Below are 14223 nucleotides of genomic sequence, written 5' to 3'. Positions count from 1 at the left end.
TTCGGGTTCTTTATTTCTTTGGGTTGACTATTCAGATGACATCTCCCTGCTATCTGACCATGTGGAGCAGAATGTGCCAAGGTTGGTTTTGGGCTAAATGCCAAGAAAACTGAGGTGATCACCTATAATAACTTTACTTTCAGAGCAGGCCGTCCTGTTACAGTGTAACAGTGTTATAGGTACAGTAGGGCCCATGAGTTATAAGTGATCACCTCAGTTGTCTTGGCATTTAACCCGTGACCAACCTTGGCACACTCTGCTCCACATCCTACAGTAGGTTTAGAGAGTCACTCAGTCAGTCAAACTCTCATTCCGTCACACTGCATGTCCACGTTTATCTACAGTATTCACTCGCTTCAGCAACTGATCCCAACTTTTCACATGGCATTATTCAGACGGTGAGGAAGCCCAATTTTCATTTTGCCGCATGCGCTGTCTGTTGTCAGGGTTACGGTCCGGTTCTCCAGGCCATGGGATCTGTAACCCTTACATAAATATCCAAGCCTTGCTCTGACCATATATCTGTGGCTCTGACTGCTACACTTTTCGAACTTCACAACCTCAACTAATCCACAAGAAGCCAAGGACGTTCCCTTTGCAATGACACTTTTCCATCGAGGGGAAGCTGTCTCCATACACATGGCCGGGAAACTAATTTAATACTTAGTACTTTTAAGAGTAGGGGCAAAAGTGTGACATGATGTGACTGACGGACGGACAGACCAGTGGAGCTTTTCATTGTAACTTGCAGTCGCAATCATAAATATACTATTTGTAGTGATGCTACTTTCATTTCAAAGTATGATGTAGGTCTATTGTTATTTATCTTTTACTAATCAATTGAAATACTGTTCCTACGAAACAGTGGGCTCGCATGTAACACCATGTATGGGCACAAAGATCTACCATTTGGCTGCACCTCATTGGCTAAGGGCCATGCCTTTGTACTGTCTAAGACAGTGTTTCTCAATCTTTTTTGGCTAGAGTACCCCCTTTCGCAGATTTTTTAATCCAAGTACCCCCTTTACCCGACAACAACATTTTCCCAACTGCAATTAAAACCATAACTAGCGGTATATAACGTTATAACCCCCCTTTTCAAGAATCTAACATCACAAAAAGTAAAAAAGGGAGTGAGAGTTTCAACACTGTGGCCATAACGTCTTAGTCGGGAGTTAGACATGACAAAAAAACACAACAAGCAACCAGGTCTATAAAAATAAGCCAAAAATAAGCAACTAGGGCTAGTGAAATGTGAAAGAATTGTGGTGTTTCTCTGGAGGAGAGTTTCGCAAAATACCTACAATATCTCAGAATAGGGAAGAACAGAGAAACACTGTCAAACACAGCCCACAAGTGCAGATTCAAGTGCAGATAAACAGCTTCTTTCATAACTTTTGTGTCGTCAATGGTTAAGAATCCAGACACAATTGCACAATTTCTTTCACAATTTTTGTCTCACAAACATTCAGCTATATCAGACACATTAACATTTACACTCTTTCTGTCAATTTGTCTGCAGTTTTGTAAGCTAAGCCTCTCTTCTAACTTGAATCTCACACCTGCCTTAAATACAATTTGTACTTTGCCTAATTTGACACTGAATACTGACAAACTACTATTAGTCCCATTTAAGCTAACATGTTCTGTCATGCTGATCTCACTCTGCTCATTGATACTTTTAGTATAACATGTGAGTACTTTTTCCACCACTGATTTCACACATGTTACCGTGTTCTCTTTCTACATCACTGCAAATGAAACGGCAGCTTTTAATCTATGCATAAGGATAACAACTTTTAACAGCGAAGCGCCCGCGAAATTCTAGTAAATTACATTCAAACAACATTCAAACACATACCAGTTGCCTGGTAGCCTAATATGTAAGTTGGGTTGGCAACTGTCAGGCTCACAACAAGTTTCTCCAAGTGTCATCATTAAACATAACAGTAAAAGTTTTTTCTCCTTCTAATTCAATTGTAGTTAATTATTTAACTATGAATAATAGTATCATGGTTTATACTTCTATTTTTATTTTTGGGGGCCATTATCTATTGAGTACCCCTTGCAGTACCTCCGCGTACCCCTCGGGGTACACGTACCCCCATTTGAGAAACACTGGTCTAGGAGAACTTGACTGATAAATAATCAGTCAAGTCACTCAGCGAGCCCACAATTATGGCAAAGCATTCCTTCTACACATTTATCAACACTGTCTGTCTCAATACATTGCACTCCTCCATGGGCTGCTCCTTACATTATGATGCTCCTAGTCCTACCTCATGCACGCACCAGTTACAGTTACTTTCCCCATAACCCACACACTGCACATATTTTGGAGGACATATCTTCAAACTGGTAAGGCCTAGTGGTCATATAGCAGACAGATGTCATGTGAATAGTCTTAGGTCTTTGAATATTTTAGTTTTGAGTATTTCAAGTGTACTGCTTCATTTATTTTAATATATTGCTGTACGTGAATGTATATTTCTGTTGATTATTGTCTGTATCTCGGCTACACAAATGAGGGGTTTCCCCTCAATTGTACTCCTTGAGCTAAAGGTTATGATGATGATGATGGTGATGTGTGTCCTTGTCCTACACCTACCGAGCCATACGTGTGGAGGATGGTGTTGGAGTTGGCAACGACCTAGAGAGAGAATGTGACATGTTTTGTTAATGTGAAGCAAGAACAAAGAAGTGTCAGAAAACAATATCACTTTGCACTGTGCTTTTCATGTCATCTGTTTGGAAGGCACAACATTTGAACTGATAAAGGTTCTCTCAGTGGCTCTGGATGTTCTAGGCAAGGCAGTTTGATTTGTATAGCACAACAAGAAGTACAAAAGAAATACAATTACAGTGAGGATAAGAGAAAGAAAAAGAAACATTGGAAACTGCCCTCCATGTGGCCATCATGATGACATAATAACAGAGTAATTTATGACTTCATTGATTTTTACTCCCGGAATGAAATGATATCCATCCTTCCTTTCACAAGAAATATAAAAAATCACACCTGTGTGAAGTGGAGCTGTGTGTGTGTGTGTGTGTGTGTGTGTGTGTGTGTGTGTGTGTGTGTGTGTGTGTGTGTGTGTGTGTGTGTGTGTGTGTGTGTGTGTGTAGATCATGTGTACCTATTTTTGTGACATTTGAAGAAAATATGTAGGAAAAGGAGCAAAAAGTGTGTTTTGCGTTTCCTGCGTTCCTGAAGTAAGGATATGGTTTCTTGTTTTTAAGAAATAAGCTCCTCCCACAAGTTCCGCAAGGCGATTACGTTGTCGCGTCGCTCCAGAGATCGTTTGTGTTTCGTTTTGAGAGGGTCGTTCCCCCTGAAAAACACGTTTTGGCATGAAACGGTTACGTTTTGCGCGTTTGTGGCGCCCCCTATGGGTCGAAGTGGAAATGCTTTTGGGTATATGTTCAGTATAGCGCCCGCCACTTGTGTTTAAAATTTTGTGTTGACTGGATGTTTCGTTTGTGATTTATGGCTACTTCTTATAAAATGGGTTCCTCCCGCTAACTTTGGAAGCTTGTCACGGAAGAACGGTATGGACTATCAAAATATCGTTTGAATATGTTTATCGCATGAGTCCATAGATCATGTGTACCGATTTTTGTGACATTTGGAGAAAATATGTAGGAAAAGGAGCAAAAAGTGTGTTTAGGAGAAAATTCAAGATGGCGGAAAATCTATCATGGCGCAAATGGGCGTGGCCTATATGGGGAGATGCGTCATGACCCAAGGAATCCAGGGAAAAAATATTTTTAATTTTCCGACCTACGGTTCAAGAGTTACAGGCCAAAACGTAAAGTGGGGTGTTATGGCGCCACCATGCGGCCAAATGACACAATTATTTTTTATTTAATCCTTGAAATCATTATGAACCTCCTCTCCAAGTCTTGAAACTCTAGCCCCTATGGTTTGCGAGAGACAAATAATTGAATGTGAGTTTTTGCGATTCCCATTATAAGTCAATGGGGAAAATTCATTCACTAATAAATTAATATCAATTAAACTATAGAACCTTTCTCTTAGAAAAGTAATAGCCCACGATTCCTGAGTAAGCCGGTCGATTTGACATATGGCGCGAGTGTGTGGTGGCAAAACTGTGGGACTAGTGGCGTGCCGAAGTTTAGGAAGTTCAGGCTACATACGGACAGACACACACACAGACAGACAGACCCACACAGCCACCTATAGGGAGCTGCACACAGCTCCAAAAAGCATCATCAAGCAAAGCAAAGATGGCTGCCGAAGCCAGACACAGACACACAGATTGTGGTCTGTGTGCACTATGTTATGTTGTGTGAGAGTATTTTCTTGCGTTATCCACCTGTTTCCATGAGAATTTACTGTAGAATTATCTGTGGGACACTTCCGGAGAACAGCAGACATACAAACTCGAGTCGCAAAGGCAACCATTGTGAGCTTGTAGATCTCACTCAGCTGCGACGCCGGAACTTCCGCACAGCTTCTGTGCAAAGCACGATGGGATGTTGGAAAGTTGTCAACACACAGTGCCAACATTGTCACAGGGGAGGGTGATCACTGGCATATGTGTGAGAGAGAAGATTTTAACTTTAAAATAAAAATTAAAGTTGTATGTAAATTATATCCTGCTGATACTTCTACATTGATTCATACTCTGAACTGACTGGGGAGGGAGTGTGAGAGATATTTGGAGTTATTCCTCAGATCTGGTGATGCCAACCTATTGGAATTCCAACCAAAACAAACTCAATCATATACCTGGGATGTCAGGGCTTTTTCAGTTGCAGCCCCCACCCCACTGTAACTTAGTCCCAGTGCACCTCACGTCTCGCTTTCCCACCTAACTCAAATCAAATCTGACATAATGACATAATACAGCATATCTTGTAAAATAAGCAAAAATACAAAAAGCTTATCTTAGACTGTTAAAGGGTCTCCATATAATAGACTTTCGTCTACTATGTGATTTGTACCTTGGCCAATGCTATTACTCTGACTGCCTCCAGTTTCATGATAAGTATGGATTAAATCAAGCCTGCTGGAGTACTCAGACACATTAAACGTATAACCCAAATACGTGTAAGTCTTGTGACGTGAATAGACTTTAAGGGGTTTATTGCAGACGGTGAAATCAGTTTTTGTGTCTGTTCTAAAGTGATACCAGCGGTTTCCCCCACTCCGCCTTTCATAGAGTACTGCACATTTCAACTCATTCACCTCTAACCCTGACCACTCCAGAAAGGTGTCGGTTTTGGAGAGCATGCTCTTTATTACTGCTCTATGATGAGAGGCTACCTGAACATCATCCGCATACCCCTGAAAGGGGTTTCAGTGCCAACACGTTGACAGCGCTCCATGGGCAGCCAGTACTTGGAGAGGGATGGGGTCTGTGAGCTATTTACCGCACATAACTGTATACCAGTATACACATCTTTAATGTTAATATAAGCTTGTGGTAGATCAAGAGCTGTTACCATGACATTATGTAAGTGCAAAATGCATCACCGAAGTCCAGAAAAATTGCAAAGAATTCACTAGACCCATGTTTAAAATCATCAATTCCTGTTTTGAGACAAAACACTTGTTCATTTAGGCCTTTTGCTTGGGACATTAGATGTTTTCATCCGCAAGCCACAGGAGGTTTCGGGCAAGAATGCATTTCATGAACACTTTATACATGGTAGGTAAAAGGGAAATGTCTCTCCAGGTTGACGGATTGTCCGGGATATTATCTTTTTTTGCGATCCTGTGAATGAGAGCGCCCTTCCATAATTCAGGGACACGCCTGTTCTCCAAGCAGACATTAAATAAAGATGTTATAACCTCTGACTGCGAAGCCCTGAGATGCTCATATGTCACACCAAACACACCAAGTTTGCAAGCCTTAAGCCTCTTTATGGTTATGCATTTCCTGTGTTTGATGTGTACATGCCATGTCTCTTTCCATCACCCATCAGTGCATACTGCATACCTCAGATTAGCCTAGTAAATGACCAACTTCCGTTATTCAGAAATGACATGGTTTCCGGAAGACGAGGCTAACCTCAGATATGACCATGTCTGCAAAATATGCAAAATAAGTTCCTCTTTTTGTGTGTGTGTGTGTGTGTGTGTGTGTGTGTGTGTGTGTGTGTGTGTGTGTGTGTGTGTGTGTGTGTGTGTGCGCACACACACGCACACATACTCATGTCTACCATGTCTCATGTCTACCATGTCTACCATGTGTGCTCACACGCACACATACTCATGTCTGGGGCACTTCCCTGAGATCGGACCACCATATATAAGGGCTCACACAAGAGCATCTTTTAGACTTTTTGGGGGATTTTTGGAGGCTTAGGCCCTGCCGGGGTCCTTTTGCCCCTTTGCGCTCTTTTCGGGGGATTCTTCTCTTGCACCTTGCTCAGATCTCAAGCAGTTGGTTCCACATGGAGGAAGGAAAAATTGACTTACATTAAAATTAAATTATTTTGAGATTAAAGCCTATTTGGCTTATTAAATATTATACATTTTTGGAACTATCAAATTCAGACCAGCCTGTAACTAAGGCTAAATCTATTGGAACCTCCTGCTTTTAAATCTAAATTCAGAATTATTTTAGAACAAGCCTAATTTAAGGCATTGTTAAATCCTGATTGATTTCATTTCTATTCTTTTTGTATTTGCATTTGTATTGTTAAATACAAATGTGTAATACCGCTGAGCGAATAAAAGGAAGCTTTTAAACTTCCAAAAAGCCTAATTTTCTGAATTTTATAGTGCTGTAAGGATAAATCGACTTGGTCTTCTTTAGGAGAAGAAGCAATACCCATCTGTGAGTATCTGAATTCCACACGGCTGTTACATTACTGATAAAAGCTCACATTTCACATAGTCTTTAGCGGTGAGCATCAGTACGTTTCTCTGGACAGAGTAGGACAGGTCGTCTCGTAAGAATCTTTTGAGGACCTTAACGGTCTTGTCTGTGACTTAGAAAGTGTACATTGTGAGGGTTAAGGCTCTAACCGTTTTTCTGTGGTCAGGGACCTCCTGTCCGAAATGTATTACCATACCGCTTTCAGGGGAGTTACGGTCAACAGTACAGACACACCTACAAGCCACCTCTGCATTCCAGTTACGCGCACATGCATGCACGCACGCACGCACGCACGCACGCACGCACACACACACACACACACACACACACACACACACACACACACACACACACACACACACACACACACACACACACACACACACACACACACACACACACACACACACACACATATACAGTATAATTGAGATGTTCAATTTTAATCCAATATAGAAAAATCCCTTTTTGTGATTTCTGTCCTCCCAAACGGATTCAAAACAATCACAGGGAGCTCGTAGATCGGGCTATTCTTCCACAAGCGTTGGCCCTAGGTTAATGCCACCCGGAATGGGTCCATGTACTTAAAGTGTTTTTAAAGTAGATGTCACCAAAGCCCATCATAGAGCACCAACATAGGGTTAATATTGTAAAAGCTGAAGCCCCTCCCTTCGCGTGGACACGCTTTCGTCCACGTCACACGTTTCAGCGCCACGAGTTGTTGATGGTGATGACGGAGCCATTTTTAGTAGGGATGGGGTATCGGTACTCGTGGTATCGGTACTCGCCCCGATACCGGCCTATTTTGCGGTATCGGTACTCGCCAGATACTGCTCACAAAGCGCCCGAGTACCCTGTGTGTTCCGCCGCTTCGCCTCTCTCTCTCTCTCTCTCTCTCTCTCTCTCTCTCTCTCTCTCTCTCTCTCTCTCTGATTGAGGAAAGATGTCAATATATGTCAAAATACGAATAAAGACATTTTGTATTATTCATTGTACTTGTATCGGTACTCGGTATCGGCGAGTACTCAAAATGAAGTACTCGTACTTGTACTCGGTCAGCAAAAAAGTGGTATCGGGACATTTTTAGCATTAAGCTAACACAGGCCTGTGTTTGGGCCATGAAAAGATGCAGTTTATGCTCGATTCCAACATTATTTGGAGAAACAGGGACTTGTTTGAAGCGCAATGAATGGTAGACTATGGAGGATTGCACGCTTTGCGTGCACGTTATCGCCAAATGGAAGTGATCCATGGGCCAGGGCTTCACGCACGGGCGTGAACGGCGGCCTGGTAACCATCCATAATATAAAGTGATTTTCTGAAAAACCCTGGACTAGTTTGGCTTTTGCTCAGCCTTCGACACCACAGGACCCTATTTAAAACTCTCGAAGTATTTCGGGAAAGGCACTAAAAGAGTCTTCAACTCACCTGCTATGTGTGTGTTAGTGGTTTAGGAGTATCGGAAAGATGGCAACGTAGCAGGATTGACAGTTAAATATATGTGGAGGGGACACACCCTGCACATGCAACGTGATTGGCTCACGTCTGCAGGGCCAATCGTGGATCGACAACAAGCACACGCGGCTTACGGTCGGTCGCTGTCAGCGTATCGATATTGCAACATAACATTTGTTCGGCGTTCCATTTGTTCAATGCGGGTGAATGTTAACCTGGTAAAATGACTTTTGGAGTGCCGGGGTGGGTCCTTCTTGCACTCGTGCGAGTACACGGTTTTGTCTATGTTTTGTGCATAGACAAGATGTGCAGCACATGCATCAGCCTCGACATCCACATCTAGTGGCACCAACAACCACACTGACCCCCTCACCCTCCCTACCCTGAAAGGGTCATCATTGTGTGTGTGTGTGTGTGTGTGTGTGTGTGTGTGTGTGTGTGTGTGTGTGTGTGTGTGTGTGTGTGTGTGTGTGTGTGTGTGTGTGTGTGTGTGTGTGTGTGTGTGTGTGTGTTACCCAACAACATTTTGCTCATAAAACTGCAATTAATCCCATAAATATAGTGGCAGGCCTGTTTCTCCTTGTGTCATCATTAAACATAATACTAAATGTTTTCCCCCTGCTAATTCAATGTTTTTTTGGTGTTAAATCTTGGCTGAACATGATTAGTGGAGCTGTGTTGTGATTGTGGACATCCTTGACGTTTTGGAAGTAGTTGGTCTGGTACATGGGTATCTTGAAGGTGTAGCGTATATATTGGACAGTGACCAGGCCCATTGCAAGATGCTGTACCCTACTACTGTGAGCCACCCTATGCTTATGTTGTGATAAGCGGTGAGTTGTGCCCGAGAAGGAAGACCAAGCATGACCCTAATCAGTTTGTTCTGGGCTGTTTGGAGCTTTAACTTTAAGGCAATTGGGGCATCGGGATAACATACAAGGATTCCATAATCAGTTAGGGGCCAATAAGTGCACCTCCAAGAGTCTTCCATGTTTTATTATTGATCAGCGGGGCAACCCTCTGCAAGAAACAAATTAATTGGTTGACTTTTTTGATCACCTCGGTACTAATTTGTGCACTGGATAGGTTTGCCCCCAAGATGCAACCCAGGTAGCAGATGTAGTTCTTCTTGTTATCACAGTGTCGCCTACTTTAATTGTGAAGTTCTCTTCTTCTTTGTTGAGTTTATGACTAGATCCAAAGAGCATACATTCGGTTTTTCCTAGGTGAATTGAGAGTCTATTGTCATAATTTGTCATAATCATGTCATGTTGAAAATAAACACAATCAGTGTGCAGCAGATTGAGCAGAAGTCTGTTCAGAAAATGAATCTCATCTTAGTCTTATACATATTCAGGGGGGAACAGTAGACAATTTTGGGGGGGCAAAGAAAGAGTTTAGACTAGATTTTATAGATCTTGATAGTAATCATTGTTTTATTAAGAATATAGAGGGTTTGTATTGTGATAGTAATCTCAAGGACCACCATAACTTTGACAGTGTACAAATGGAACCAAATGAACCCGTAAGGGTCCATTTGGTTTATGACTAACCTGTCAGTGTTACAAACCTGTGTCCATTTGGTTTTAATATCAAGCATTATGATGGGGACATGGAACCCCTCCCCAGAGGACCCCTGGGGGTCCCTGAAATCCACTTTGAGAACCACTGTTAGCGTTTTTTTCTGTAACAGGGGTCTCCCTGTCTCCTCAGCTAGAGTAAACAGAAGATACATTTCCTGGTGGATTACTTTCCACCCTTTGTTTTTGACATACAATTACATTTTTATCTTTCAGAGACATGGTCTTCCTCAGCTAGATGAACTCTCTGCTTCTTTACCTGCATGGCCTTGGGTTCCAGAGAAGATAACCGTATAGCTGGTTTTGGAATCCACCCATCAACGCTTGCCGGATCAGAACCACATGGATGTACAACAGCAATACTTTCTACTGCAGGGGTCTTGCATCAAATTGTGTTGCTGATTACACTTTTTCATAGATAGCTCATTTACTATCATCATAGTTGTTTATTTCACACATTTAACCACTTAAAATGTTTTTGACTTGTTCCGCAGATGTGCTTAATAAAAATAAAGCGGGCCCCCTATTGTAACACTGGGTACATATCTGGCTCTCAGTCACATTGTTTTCACCTTAACCATATAAGCCTTAGCATCAACATCTGGTGAACATACCTACAAGCTCACTACGCATCTCATTGATAGCTTGTAGATCTGCTGTGTAGATCTGCTGTTTCCGCAAAGACATTTGGTGTACAAAGAAATATTGGACATCTTATAGCAGGGGTAGGCAACCTTAGGTGCCAACATTGGCACAGGGGAGGGTGATCACTGGCACACTGGCATAAGTGTGAGAATTTATATTTTGAAATCAAATAGTTTTGTTTTTTGGTCAATCGCATTAAGTCACCCAATTTGTCCCAGCAAATTACATCCTGCACATAATTCAACATTCATTGTTCATTCATTAAAATTCTTAACTTTGACTGGGGAGGGAGTCGGAGATAGGTGGGTTATTGCTCTGTCTAATGATCGTTATAAAATGTCCTGCCAATCAAATACGTCACAGTTGATGAGGTGTCTTTAAGATGAATGTTATGGCACACTGACTATCTAGAAAATAAAAAACTTTCAATAAAACAATAAAAGAAATTCAAAAAGGTTGCTGACCAGTCTTAAAATAAAATAGTATTGCATAACTAGATTGTTTTATTAAAAACTCATTATGCATCATGGCTATACTATTTCATCTATTTATTTTATTTATTATTGCAGTAACATGCCATCTTTCTTTCCCCAATACATGAATTAAGTCACATCCCTTAACCACTAAAATGTCCCATAGTTGATGAAGTGTTGTATGCCTCTTCAACGTTTATCACAGAAGTCCAGGACAGGACTGCCTTGTAGAGTGTGCTTCTGTAACACAGAATAAAGTGATGCTAATTTGTCATTTGTGCTCACATTTTCTATAGTTGGTGCTGCAAGCGAGATTTGAGAATTTCCCAAATAGTTGAGAGAAGAAATGTCCATTCATGAGCTGATCTTTGTGGGGTTCTCGGATGGAATTTGTAACCCAACTGAAAATGTGTGGGTCCGGGGACCCCCAGGCCCAGGGTGTGTATGGGGTTGTAGTCCCTGTCCGTCATAATGATTGATATTAAACCAAATGGACACAAGTTTGTAAGACTGACAGTGTACAAGTGGAACCAAATGGACCCTTACGGGTTCAGTTGATTCCATGTAGACACTGTCAAAGTTATGGGGGTCCTTGAGATTACTATCACAATACAAACCCTCTATATTCTTAATAAAACAATGATTACTATCAAGATCTATAAAATCTTATAAAATCTAGTCTGGACTCTTTCTTTGCCCCCCCAAAAAGTGTCTATTTTTGGCTAATGTTCCCCCCTGAATATGTATAAGACTAAGATGAGATTCATTTTCTGAACAGACTTCTGCTCAATCTGCTGCACACTGATTGTGTTTATTTTCAACATAACATGACATGATTATGACATGAAGTAGCCTAAAATAATTGATATAAAAGATCAAGTGATCAAAAACATCAGAAGAACAATAGAATATAAGTTGACTCACCATAGTTATTGAAGATATTGCACAGCTGTGAACCATTATCCAGGCGGCAATGGTTAGGCTATATTTTTCTTTAAAACTTTCAGATATTTTCAGAAAATATCTGAAAATTTTGGTGTCCCCAAAATGGGCTATGAGCAAATGTTTGAGAAACAGTGGAAGAAATATAGAAATAGACCTACATTTAAATGTAAAGATAGATCAGGAACCTTCAGCACATAACCATACTGTAGGTGGCCTCGTTGAGACACCAGAGTCGACCAGACATACAACCAGAGTACTGTACAGTAAAGTTAAACAAATACTCAGCTTAAACCAGGGGTTCTCAAAGTGAGGTCCCCAGATAAATGATTTAATAAAGCACGGTAAACCTATAAACAAAGGTTCCATTATATATGGTCAGAGTTACAGACTCTCAAAGAGCCATCATGGCTCCTTGCAATCTCAAAGTGTGGTACAGGGCCTGGACCACACAACTACATTGTTTTAGTGACCCTTGACCTGGCAAATAATAAAAAAAAATACATTTCTTAACAAGTTAAGCACTATGTATAGCTTACTTTTTTGTACAATAACGAAAATAGCTTTTACCCATATTAATTACAATGCCAGGGAGAATGTATTTAACATATATTTTGCGTTGTAGACAATAATGATAATAATAAGTAGTTTCTAATGTTGAAAGGACCATTGTAAGTTCTGATTCACGATTCTGGATAAACAGTTGAAGATGGATGGGCGGATGGATGGAAGTATAATAGGTTGTGTTGTCCCCCATGGTGTGTGTGTGTGTGTGTGTGTGTGTGTGTGTGTGTGTGTGTGTGTGTGTGTGTGTGTGTGTGTGTGTGTGTGTGTGTGTGTGTGTGTGTGTGTGCGTGCGTGCGTGCATGCGTGTGACCGACCGTGTGTGCGTGTGTGTGCGCGAGTGCACGTGTGTGCATGCGTGTGTATGTATTATGTGTAGGAGTATTAGGCGTATTATATGTGTGTAGGTGTGACAGTAGAGTAGGTTGCGTTGTCATCCATGGTGTGTGGGTCGAGAGTCTGGTAGGTGGAGTCTGCAGGAACGTTCTCATAGGCTGCCTGAGAACAACATTAATAACACTTTAATAAACAGTATAATATAATATATCATAAAACATGTGTACGATCATACAGTGTTAATAAAAGGTGTATATGAATGTTAATGTAAAACATGTAGGCTATAATAACATGTATATATATACTTACATCAGTGGGGGAGCGGTTTCCATTGGGGGAGAGGTTTCCAGTGGGGGAGCGGTTTCCAGTGCACACAGGGTGACATCTGACTGAAAAACAAAAACCTTCACACACATCAAACACACACATATATTAATAATCGAAATAATGTGAATGTTGATCACATTTATATTATAGTTATTTATATGCTCAAATAATGTTCCTGAAAAAAGGGAATATCCGCACTCTCTGAAGTAGTTTCTTGTAGATTTATTAAATCATTATTTCACAGCAGTCTCACCGAATAGACGGACCGGTTTCGGCCTGTGGCCTTCCTCAGCGTCTCAAAACTAAACTTCCTTGGGCGGAAGTGACATATAAAGATGAGCTGCAATCATGTACAGCTGTGTCTAATCAGGAAATACATTACATCATGTTTACATTCTCTCTCTTTTTTTTAAACAGGTTTTTAAACAGTGAGTAGAAAATAGAAAGCATTACATCATGCAGTTTCCACAATGAATCCAATACATTTCAAAAAAAGAAACAATTTACAAAAAGCAGTTCAGTAATAATTCTTCATTCAATCCCTTAGGAAACTCAGTATTAAGTGCACGGATCCAAAAAGCTTCCCTTTGGAGCAGTAACTGGTCTCTATCCCCACCTCTTTTTAAAGGGTTAACGGCCTCTATACCTTGAAATCTGAGTGTACAAATGTCATGTTTAATTGTATTAAAATGCCTGGCAACTGGAGACTTCTCATCCTTATTTCTGATATTGCTCTTATGTTCTATAATTGTTTTCAGCTCTCTTTTAGTTTTGCCAACGTAACAACAGGGGCATTTCAATAGGTAAACCACATATTTAGTCTTACAGGTTATTCTTCCTTTTACCTTGTTTTTTTTACCTGTATGTATGTGGATGTGTGATAGTCTCTCCAGTAATCATAGCATTACAGTTAGTGCAACTTTTGCAAGGGAAGTTTCCTGAAGGTAAGGTAGATAAAAAGTGTTTAGGTTGTATAGAGATAATGTTTTTTATTAGTCTGTCACTTAAATTCTTGGCCCTCCTATTTACAAAAATAGGGGGAGTGGAAAA

The sequence above is a fragment of the Nannobrachium achirus genome, assembly GCF_963921795.1.
Source record: "Nannobrachium achirus genome assembly, chromosome: 5".
Classification (NCBI taxonomy): domain Eukaryota; kingdom Metazoa; phylum Chordata; class Actinopteri; order Myctophiformes; family Myctophidae; genus Nannobrachium; species Nannobrachium achirus.
Note: the sequence above shows the minus strand (reverse complement) of the source record.